General features: G+C 32.2%; 1 pseudogene; it reads right to left on the reverse strand.

Moving 5' to 3' along the window:
* Window positions 1–2536: 2536 nt before the first annotated feature.
* Window positions 2537–12588, reverse strand: LOC142630986 (putative disease resistance protein RGA3; annotated as a pseudogene).
* Window positions 12589–12920: the final 332 nt, after the last annotated feature.

Raw genomic sequence — 12920 nt, forward strand, 5'->3', positions numbered from 1 at the left:
GTAGTGCTAAATTGATGTCTAGCATAAAATTTAGTCACTTGTCATGAATGGATCCTGCCTTTAAGCATCCAAACCCTCTTAGGGGGGATAATCAATTCCTTCAGTTGCCATCACCATCTTAAAGTATTTTCTACGGTAGCACTACCATGAGTAATTCATAAAATTCTACAGTAGCACCAATATTATTATCCTCTCCACTCCTAGCTCCAGAAGTACATAATGGAAAGAAAAGGCAGGCATATCCTACATCCAATTGCCCTGCACAGCCGTCTTAATCAAATGAACCAGATTATATAAGTTCACTAATATGTAGAGAAAATTTCATGACTTGTAAACAACTTGAAGTGAAAAAACCCTATTATGTCAAATGTGATATGGAATGGTTATATATTTCTTATGTTTAAAAGAATCAAGTATGCTTTTATTTATTTTTTTAGCATCTCAGCCAAAAGAAAGTAGGGAAAAACAAAAATAAACTAGAATCAGTAGCTTTTAATTCTTGTTTAAACCATTTTAAATATCCCACCAATCAATGCTAATTTGAAAATGTAAATTTATATTGGCATTTCTCAATGCACCTAAATTTGCGTTTTAGCATTCGGCTAAAGGAATGTTGTTTAGTCTAATATTATTACAAATCCCTATTTAAGAGTGCTATCTAAATTGATACATTTAGTCAGGTTAAGAGTGCCTCTTTCCATGCTTCTCACTTATATTTTTGCGTCATTAGCCACTGACATCTTATAGAAATTGCAGGAGGAAAAGATTGATGGCTCCCTTGAGTTTCTTATCTTGCTAGTGACGAATTGTGGGATGGTCACAACTCACAAATGAGGTTTGCCATGCTTTCTGATTTTGTAATTTTTAAAAAAAGTTTTCCCTTCTTGTTGAGATCCTTGTGTATTGCGAAAAGCCAAAACTGGATATTGTCTTAATTCAAAAACTGTTCATTGCACTCTACCTCTTTACAAACGTAATGGAGACTATTCTAGCATTTTTATTGTTTACTGAAAGAAAATAGGTTATTTCTTGTTTCATCAATTTTTGAATGGGTGTCAAGTGTTTTCTTATTGACTTCTGAATTAATGATATGTGTGGGTAATCCTAACCTTTCAACTCTCTGATTCTTTCCCATTTTCTTAGAGGTTGTTGCTATGGTTAAACCAATCCAGGAGCTGGAACAGGTAGCAGAGAGGTTGATGCAACAAGCATATCAAAGAGGTAGAGCAAAATCAAGTGGTTCCTCCCACAGAAGATGTGTAAGCACCCTTCCTTGGCTTGGTGCTAAAGTTTTCTACAAGAGTGGAAGATTTTTTTTTTTTTGGATAAGAACAAGAGTGGAAGATGAAGTGCAATAAAATCAAGTGGTTCATAATGGTAGAAAATCTTAGTGTTGTTTAGATGAAGTTTAGATCTATAGACAAACTCATTAGGCTGCTATTGTGTATTACATACCATCAACTTCTAGCATAGTGCTTTTAAGAGCTCTTTGAACCATGGATGTGTCTAACTATATTTGGTAGCAGTACTTTGTCAAGGTGTTTTAAATTTCATGTATTGGCTTTTCTTCTTTTATGGGATTTATGGGTTTACAACATAGATTATTATGGGTATTTTCGGACTTTTTTTTACTACATATATTGCTAATTTAAAGGGATTTAAATGCTCTTTTGGAGTGGTATTTTTCCCACTAAACTGTTAACTTTTACACTAATGTAGACAATGAGATAAAAACTGAAAGTTAACACTGAATCAAGGTGTTAATTTCAAAATTTTAAAGTTAAGGACATACGTTTACTTACCCAATATATTGGCAAGCACATGCCTTGCACATGCAACTCAAACCAGTTGAAAAGAAAAAAGCCCAAGTAAAAAGAAGAGGTGAAAAAGGAAAAGTACTTAAACTTGTTTTCTGCACTAATTTCAGCTATTCTCCCAGTTGAAAATACTATAAAATAGCCCTTTAAGACACGGGACAATGATTCCCTTGGCTTAAATTGAGGGCATTTAGAAATCGGTAAAATTTGTAATTTGGTGAGGTATACCATGAGAGCAGATGAAGCAGATTATTGAAATCATAATTATTGTACACAGTGCTTGAAGAGAAGCTAATGTATTAAGGCCTTATATTAATAGTGATGTCTCTGAATGACCCAATTTATGGAAAACAATTCAAAAATACATGAACCACCAACAAATGTGAAAGATACAGCACACTGAAACAAACATATATGACCATGTATTAATATCTGAAATTTTGGAAAACCAATTGAAAGAAAAAGCTAGCAAGTTTATGCCTGCAGATCAAAAATGAAAAGGGAAAATTTCAAAATATCAATTTACTATTTGATTTTCCAAAATGCTAAACTCTTCTTAACATTAAGAAAGATTTAAAAATTTAAAATTATGAATTCTATTGGCCATGTTCCAAATGTTCAATAGGTAAAAATTCATCAATTTATAGAGTTAAAACAGAAAAACTTTATTGCTTATTACATAAGATCTAAATTGCCTGAACATGACTAGTGTTAGAATTTATAAGTCCTTCCTCCATCTAACTCATAGATTGTTAGTCTCTATAGGTTAATCATGCCAGAATCATTATTATTATTATTATTATTTTGATAAATATTTTTTAAATATGATTGTAAACATTGAGAAGGTCCGAGGTATAATAACACCATACAAACAGAATGACTTTCATATCAAGAGAGTCAAACCACAATTCAGTGATTTGGCTGTACTCAATATAACTCTATACATTGTTTTGGTGATGTATGAACATATATGTGGAGTTGACACACACGCCTTTACATAGACTAAAACTTTTGTTTATGTAAATATGTACATTGGCTATAGAACACAGTGATTCTGCAAATACATAAACTAAATAGGATCTTGTAAAGCACAAATTATGAAGTAAATTATATATACATATCCCAAATGGTAAAGAGAAAGCAAACCTGAAGTGCCTTGGCATCATTTGTCATCAAGTTCACTATTTTACGAGATGAAATCTCTTGTGAGCTTCAAAAGGTGGAAACCATATATTAATATATTAGAAGTAGAACCATCAACAACTTCAGTGTTGTCAGAAACTTTATAAGAATGTGAGTTCAAATTTGCTTGCACTAGTTGAACTGGGGATCACTTAAATCACTACACCCTGCATATGATATGAAAACTAAAGTCAACAAGACCTTCACCCACACAATTCACACAAACATGGCAATTATGACCCAGCCCAAATCAACAAAATCTATTGCCAAATGATAGAGAGCTTTAAGCACAAGAACTGATTCATGTTCTGTTGCAGTTTCAGCTCAAGAAATTAAGGCCAGCTTATAAGTGAAGGTTACAAGAGATATTGAGACAAATAATGTGTATGTTTAGATAATTCACAAATTTCCAGTAATTAATTCAAGAAGCATTAATTGCTTAGAAAATGTTGTTGGAACAATGGAAGGAAGGAGGAGACTATTGGCTGAATAATACACTTATATTGAATCAATACTTTATATACGTAAATAAGCATGGGAACCTGAGAAGAATTGAGGCCTATTTTGCAGAAAGTATTAAAGTAGAGCAAAGTATGTAATCTTGGAACAATTATGCTAGAAAGACTGATCTCCCTTTCTCTGCTCAGTAATACCAAACTTTTTCTTTTCTTTTATTTCTTATAAATTTTTTATGAGGGTTAATGGACTTAAGGAGGTTTCATAGTCATTTATTCAAGGTGTCAAAGTGTGGCAAATATGTATTCACCATCTCACTTCTCTCATCTTTAACTTTTTTTTTTGTTTTTTGCTTTTTAACTTTTTATTATTATTATTTTTTGAGTTTGTTGTTATCTTTAGTTATTTGCTTATGGATTCTGAATAAAATTTACAGAGAAACCTCGTAGGTGATATGATGAGTGAAGCTACAGTGCCGGGGCCTAAATCTAAAAGCAAAGGCCAGGAAAATGATAGAAAAGTCAGCATGTAATTTCAACCACTTCAGCTGGTGCTAATGGTGTGTCATCTTCATTCACCAGGGCCACCACACACAAAAAACAGTAGAGATAATTGTTAAAATTTTGAGCATCAATATCTGATCAAGAGTACTGGCCCTAGTTATGAAAAAACAATCAGTTTGACGATTCCGTTTGAAGCTAAGTTTGACAATCAGTTTGAATCTAAGTTTCATAAGTACACAAAGACTAGGAAAGCTAAGGTATATTTGCAATTTTCTTTTGTTGCCGTGAAAATTTTACATTTGTTACTTTACCACTTTAGATTTAAGGTTATTGTGGTAAAGATGTTAAAAGTTATGTTTTAGAAAGAACACTTTGAGTTGTTAACCGAAGCACATTTGTGATCATTTATAATTCATTAACCTCAGTTTCTGCTATAAAATAAAAAGTAAATTGTAAATCAAATTATCTATATGATTGACAGAACTTGCTGAGTAAATTATGTACACAAAATTCAAATGGTAAGAGAAAGCAAACCTGAAGTGCCTTGGCAACAGTTGTCATCAACTTAATTATTTTCCCAAACGCAAACTTCTCGCCAGCTTCCTGAGTTAGACTCAGAATTCTTTGCAATATGGCAACCGTCTAAAGGTAAAAACCATATGTAGATATATTAGAACCATCAACACCTTCAGTGCTGTCTGAAATTTTAAGTTAAATTTTTATTGCACTAGTAAAACTGAGCCCCCAACCCAAACTTGAAATGAAAAATCAAGAGCATCACCCACCCAATTTCTCATTCTTATGCAACTAAACTCCATTTTCCCACAATAAACTCACCCTCATAAACAGCGCAATTATGACCTAGCCCAAATCAACAAAATCTAAGTTTTAGACAGTACTAATCAAAAGAACTGATCCATGAACTCTTACAGTATCAAAATGTGAAGGTTACAAGAAATGCTGAGCCAAAGAATGAGTATTTGGACATAAAGGAGGTTCTAATGGTGATGAATCCAACATTCCAAATTTCCCAATGTCCAGATATTTTCAATTTTGAAAAATTTGTAGAAAGCAAATAGGCTAGGCTAACAAACAGAAATTTGATAGCAGTAAGACAATAGGTAACAATCAGAAAATATTTAAATAGACCATGCCTTTAGCAACAATTTGATTCTTTTGGTAATTTACAGAAACATAAATTTGAATAGCAGCAAGCCAATTGGCAGCCATCACGATCAGAAAATATATTTAATTATATTATGCTTTTAGCAACTTTTTAATTCTTTGCGATAATTTGCAGAGACAAAAATTTGAATAGAACCAAGCAAATTTGCAGCAATCGATTATATAATGCTTTTAGTGACTTCTCGCAAACGATTGCAGATAATTTCAAAGATTGAAAAAGAAGAAGAGTAGAAAATTTTCAAGTTTTGCCATGGTAGTTGGTGAGATTAATTTCAAAAGCCATTAATCCAAATTGTAGCCTTTATATATTGTCATCAATGGAATCGGGTTCAATTAAATATTCATTCCAGGAATACTCTCTCACCCATTACGAATATAAGAGAATAGAAGAGGATATAGACTTACTCAGAATTGATATCAACCCATGGAACGTGGCTAATCTTGATCCTCTCATTGTGTTCAAATTTGGGGCAACCCCAAATCACCAGCTTTTTCAATTGGGTGAGGCGTTGCATGGCTTCCTTGCGGGGCAGATGCACCAGGTTATCGCAATCCCCAAGATACAGCTGTTGAAGAGAAGAAATATTGCCCAACCACTCTGGCAAATCTACCATCTCATTATATTCCTCTATCCACAGAATTTTAAGGGCAATGAAATATTGAATTTGGTCCAGGAGAGTATTCGGCCCCCAAAACTGGAGACTTATATTTCTTAACTTGAGAGTTTGGAGGGAGAATTTTAAGGTCAATGGAATATTAACATGACCAAGTTCTGAAGGGAAGCGCACGTGTAGGTCTTGCCAATTCTCCAAATATTCACTGCCAGTGCCAGTAGGTAGGTCTTCAATACCACACCTTATTATGGACGACGGGACACCTGGCAAATACCACAGGTCACGACAATTCACTACCAACTTCTGAAGGGAAGCGCAGGTGTGCAGTGAGTCTGGCAAATATCTCAGCTTCGGACAGTCAAATAAGGTGAGCTCCTCTAGGCAAGGAAATACCAACACCTCACCTGCACTTGTCCACTCTTTTGCATCCTTCCACTCTTCTAAGACTTCCATGCACTCCAATTTAAGTATTCTCAATGCCGGAAATAATATTGTATTTTTGCAACTCTCATCACTGTAAAACTCGCTTCCTATACATCTTACCTTCTCCATTCTAGTTATTTCAAGAACCCTAAGACAGGGTAAATGCCCCAGAGTAGGAACTTCTTCACAATTCTTGATCCATCGCAATTTGATCTCAATCAAATTGTGATGTAGCGACAAACCAACCCATGATGGGAATTTCTTTCCTCTGTAACATTGAATTGTTAAGCTTTTCAAATTTGGGTGAGGCTGGAGGCCTTCTAACACCTTTTCATAATTATAAATCCTGCCCCTTTTTTCATGTGAACAATTCCAACCCCAGTTTAATACCAACCTGAATATTTCCTTTTCTTTTAACTTTGCACTTTTGGCTTTTTCCTCATCTTCCACAAAATCTAGATTGTAGATGTCTATTTCTCCTCTCAGATTCTTTAAAGCTCCCAATTCTTCGATGCTATGACCTTCATCTTGACCCACAACAAAAATTGGCAATGTTTGAACGCAAGTCAACAGCCCCATATTCTTAGGCATACGGAAAGGAACCTCATCAATATAAATATGTCTCAAGTTAATCAAATTGCTTAACTCTTCTGGAAGATCTCCGAATTCAAAACATTTTTTGATTGTTAAAGTTTGCAATTTGTAGAGTTTGGTGACGGACTCTGGTAATGTCTCAATTCCAGCATGTGAGATGTGAAGAAGCCTCAAATGTATCAAATGCTCAATTGAATCTGGCAACTCTGTTATACTGTCCCCATATAACTTTAACACATGTAAGCTTTTAAAATTTGATAATGTGTTGCCAAAGTCAGCATAATCTGAAACTAAGCTGCGCAATTTTGTGAAACCGTCTCCAATAAATGAAATTCTTTGTGTTGTTTGGCCAGCAAAGTGGATAAATAAACATTGTGCGTTGCCAACATCATCCATTGAAGCTCTCTCCAAAATTAGAGTTTCAGATTTTATAATTGAGAGTGCAAAATCATGCACCAAAGCATGCATCTTGCAACTGATAATGTTACCATACTCATCCTTTCTAGCACCTTGGAAAAAGGAAGTTGCCAACAAGCTATTGAAATAAAAGTTACCAATATCCTCCATCATCGTACAAATTCCTTTAGATGATTCAAGGAACCCTTCAGCCATCCAATGTTGAATAACTTCATCCTTTCTGATGTTATAATCTTGAAAATTTGCACAATATGCAAAACATTGTTTTAAAGATGGTGTTGAAAGATTATCAAAGCTTAACCTCAATATCCGGAAGAATCTATCAGTATCATCATCCAATAAATTCCAAATTTTATTATTTTGAATTGATAACCATTCACTTTTATCATATTTAAAGCACATTATTCCTCCCAAAACTTTTGCAGCCAATGGAAATCCTCCACTTCTTTTAGCAATCTCTCTTCCAATAGACTCCAATTCTATAGTTCGAGTAATTTTTTTATTTGCAAATGCTCTTTTTTCAAATATGGACCAACATTCATCTTTTGATAATTTTTCCAGATAATGTTGGGGTTGTGTCTTTATGAGATTTGCGACTTTATCACTACGGGTTGTTATGATAATATTATTTCCCGTATTTGAATTAAAACTGAACAAGTAGCTCGTTAATTTACTCCATTCCTCATGATCATCAATCCACACATCATCAAGTACAAGAAGATATTTATTCCCACACAATCTTCTTTGAAGTTCACTAAGTATTTCATCTTCACTTTGGAAATATTTCAAACATTGATCATTTTCATCAATAGATTGAAGAATCTCAAATAAAATCCTCTTAAAATCAAAATTCTTAGTGACACATACCCATGCTAGTACATCAAAATGTTTCCTTATTAATTCATTGTTATAAACTTCTTTTGCTAAAGTTGTCTTTCCAAGACCTGCCATACCCACTATAGGAAGAATTGAGATACGTTGATTGCTTGCATTAGTCAACATGTTCACTATTTTTGAGACATCATATCCTCTCCCTACAATTTCTAAATCATTAAGGTAGGAGTCTACCCCTCTATCCAGGCTAATCTTGGGGATTGTATCCAAAGACCCCACTCTAAGACCATTCATAATTGTATCCATTTGATTGATGATGGTCTTCATTTTGTTTTCTATATTGAGGGGGGATGTGATAGGATTAGAGAGTGAAACGCCAACGCTTTCCATTATTTGGTTTTGAGATTGTACCTCTTGCTTAAGAATCTCATAGTCAAACTCATCTAGCACATTGTCAGCATCATAAACTACATCTCTAAACTCCGCTAACCTGATCCTCATAAGTTCATCAGTTATTTGCCATTTCTCAGTGTCTTGTAACACAACTTGAATCTTGGATAATGAGACAAGAAGCTCTATTAGCTGCTCCTTGTAACCCAACCCAGAACCAGTATGATCAATAACAAGTGATCTCACCTTGGCTAATAGTCCTTCCACTGCAACACTAAGGACGATTTCAGTGCTATATACTTCATTACTCTGCACAAAAGAAATTAGTATAAAAATTGCTTGCCAAAGTGTAAGAGTCTGGTTTTGTAAGAAATAAACAATTATGTTTTGAGTTAAAGCTATAGATAATCAACTGTGTGACAATTTTTTGATATTGGATTTGAGGAATTTTTACTCTCCTTAGCATTGCCTGAAGTAGATGTCGTCTTAAACTTTTTGTTAGGCCCCTTAATCTCTAGATAAGCTTTTGCATGAACATTATTCAGTCATTTTTGTACAATTATCAATATCAATTATCAAGACCTTTAACTTTTGTCAAGTATAATTTAATTCTTGAAGCTCCCCTAGGAAATTTATGTGCACAAAACTTTCATATGAAATAACCATCTTCTTCCTTAGTTACTCCTGAAATTGATCTTTCTTTCTACTTGTATTTCTTTCTCCTTGAATATAAATAAATAAATAAAGAACATAATATCATGAATGAATATATGCTCTTGTCTTATACCATTTACTAACTTTTATTAGATTAATATTTTAAAATCCCATCATTAGATTACATTTATTCTTAATATACATGCCAAATTCAAGTTATTTAAAAAGTTAATAATCCTTTTTCTTTTTAATAATTCAATAGTTACAATAGATAAAGGGAGATTTGAACTCAGAATGTCATGAACATATCAAGAAGTGTCAATCAATTGAGTTACAAAACTCTTGGCATCAATAATATCCCACTTTCATTAGAGTTGAACTTAATGATAGTAGTTTGGAAACTTGAATTTTTTATTTATTTAAAAGAAAATACATTAAATAATGTTTCCTTACAAAAATAGATTTTCTAAAGACGAAAGAGTCTAAATGACGAGAATACATGGACTTTAGTGGCCGACAATAAGTTCTTTAAAAAATGTACAAAGCTAGGGGAAAAAACGGTAAGCTGTTTCTTAAAATAAAAAAAAAGGTTGAAAATGAAAGAATGAAAAGGTGAAATTAGTGGGTAAATAGATAAAGCCAATGTTTTTTTTTTTTTTAGCTGAAAAGTATAATTAAGCCACTAAGGTCAACAAATGTCTCACTTAATGTGAATGTCTGAGAACCTTAGAGGATGAACTTGACAAGTCTATAATGTAGTGTAGAGTACAATTTTGTTAGAAATGAACAGTTAGTACCGAATACAAATCTTTTATTTTATTTTCTGTCTTTTGATTTATTATCTAAGTTATATTATACATAATATACTCATTTAAGTAACGTGGGACAACTACTTTTTTCTCCTCCTCCCTCCCCTTAAATTCCAGAAACAAACACACATTCCCTCTTCCCTATGTGTGTTTGTTTCCACATAAAAATAAATAAAAATAAAAATGCAACAACAACACCACCAAGCCAAAACTCTTGTAACTCATTGGCATAATCTACTCTTGTTTATTATGAGAAATTGGATTCAAATCCTCTTTCTCCACTCTTATAACTATCAAATTACACAAATAAATAAATAAAGTAATAATGCTAAGAATTTTGTAGTTTAATGACAATGCACTTCTCCAATGGAAGAGAGCATGAGTTCAAACTCCTCTTCCCCGCTTGTTGCAAGAAAAAAAATTCATTAAATAATAAGAAAATTTATTATAATGTTTTACTTGATCCAAACAATTAAAATCAATAATTGAAAATATTATCACAAGTTCGTAGCCAAGATTATGATGAAATATAATCTAAAAATAAAAAAATTTACATCTTTACTCACCTTTTCAAACACTCTGCTCAATGTGACATCCTTTGATATTGAAGTTGAGTTGATTTCCCTCTTTTTATCATTGTTTGAAGTTGATGCACCCTTAAGTTTTTTGTTAGGTTCTCCAATTATTAGAGAAGCTTCCTCTTGGACCTCTTTAGACACTTTTGTACAAATATCAATATCGTGACATTTAACTCCAGCCAAGTGACATTTAATTCTTGTAGCACCCCCAGCAAATTCACGTTCACAAAACTTACATTTGAAACGACCATTTAGATTTTCAACATACTCCCAAAATCGATCTTTCTTTCGAACCATATTTCCTTTCCCTTACAATAAATACACAAAGAATTTAATATTAGAATAATAAAAAATTGATAGTAAAAATGAATATGTAGAATAATAAAATTAATTTAAATAAAATAGATCTATAGAATAATAAAAATAAGCTCTGTTCTAATATGTTTAAAAATATTATGTAATTATTTTATGATGTCTATCAAAATCACCCTCAAGTTTTTTGCTACACCCTCTAATGGCTAGATATATATCACCATCAATAAATCTAATCCTTGAAACACATCCATCAAACTTTTCCTCTTATTTTGTATACTGTGTTAAATTGTTAATAAACTATAATATTTAGCCAAGAAAATATAAAATCCATAGCATGAAAGACATGTCAGAGTGCACTTAGTCACTTGCTCTATTAGTTCACAAACAGGTAGAAGAAGCAAATGGACGCAGAGAGAAGGAGAAGGGGTAAAGTCTGAGAACAATAGCATTATATTATAACGTGTTTTATATTACTCGCCGAAAGAAGATGGTTTTTTGGCTTCGATGTGTCGGGTGTATATATGGGATGAGATTGTGATATATGTACATATATATAAGAACTTAGTGAAATGCCATAGAAGTTGAGCTTAACATGTTATATTACATGCCTTTCTTTATTGGATTATTTATGCAAAAAAGAAAGGCATCTTAAAGTTTTGTTATTATTATAATTTTAGTTTTCCTTATTTTTTTATGGATTATTTATGCAATTGTTTTTTATTTATTTATATCATAATTAATAAATTATTATTTCTTTTATGTGTCAAACTTCATTTGAAAAAAAATAAGAAAGTCTTTTTTTTTAATCAATGATTGTTAAAGGTTTGAAACATGCAGGGTAACAAATGTTGAAAAAAAAAACGACTAAAAATTTTAATTTTTTGTGTATAAATAAAAAATATATAAGCAGTAAAAATTTTATTTTATTTTTTAAGTTGACTACAAAGTTTCAAGTATATATATTCACAATAGTTTTTAAAATATTGCAATTTGATATTTTATGAGTATATTAACCAAAATGTTAAAATTCACATATGTTGTATTTGAGATTTGTCAAGCTACTAAAATTCATTTCATGAGAATCATGAGTGGAATTTGAAAAAAAACAAAAAGAATTATTCATGTATAAAAAACCTCTAACAGGTAAATAATTATTAGAAATAATTTTTTATTTGCTTACATATATCCCTTATTATTCATATTAATGGTTTTTATTATTATTTAGATTGGTTTCAAATGCTCATAAACATTCTATCCTCCCTAAAATCAAATCATGGCTTCACCATTAGTCATGTTCTTAATTGAACAAGGTTTATATACTAAACAGCTTTAGATTCGATGAGATTTTCTAATTTCAACTCTACAGAAAGGCATGACTTAGATGAGGCTCTTAAAAAATGAACCACAGAATAATTCCATTTATTATAGGTGTACAACAGAGGGCGAAATATGTAATTTACCCAAGTAAATAAAGATTTGGAGTTCAAACTTTTAGTTTTAATTTTAATGACTTAAATATAGTAGACTTGAATTTTTTTTTTCCCCCTGTTTAATATATAGATTTGGAATTATTAATGGTTATTTAAACTATTTATTCAGCCAAGAAAAAAAAAAAAGGAAAAAAAAAATGGACAGGAGGAAAGACGTGAGAGTGCACTTACTGTAATAGCTTGAAAATAAGTAGATGCAATGAACAGAGTTCAGGAAGAGCAAGGAGAAAGAGAAAGAGAGAAGGTAATAATAGTCTGAAAAGAACAAGAGGAAGAGGAGAATAGAAGTAATATAATGGTGTTTGCAATGTATAACTTTGCTAACATTTGCCTCCCATTTCTTCAGTTATTGGAGGTCTTGGCCCACCACTTGCAGAAAGAAGGTCGGGTTTATTGTATATTGGGCAATCGCAAAAGTAGGAGTAGGAGGTGCTCCGCTTGCCGAAAGATCGGCTTTATTTAAACTACTTTTAGTATTTTAATAAAACATGCAGTACTGCCCCTTTCTTTTTCTCTTTGGATTCACTCTTCATACACCGTGACTAGCAAGCCTAAACTTTCAAAAGTATTGAGTCATATTCTCTAGCAAACAAAAGTATAGTCCAGCAAAGACAGTACACGTATTGTGAAGAAACTTCCAGCGAAACTTTTATTAATCT

This window comes from Castanea sativa, chromosome 4 (genome assembly GCF_040712315.1).
Source record: "Castanea sativa cultivar Marrone di Chiusa Pesio chromosome 4, ASM4071231v1".
Classification (NCBI taxonomy): Eukaryota; Viridiplantae; Streptophyta; class Magnoliopsida; order Fagales; family Fagaceae; genus Castanea; species Castanea sativa.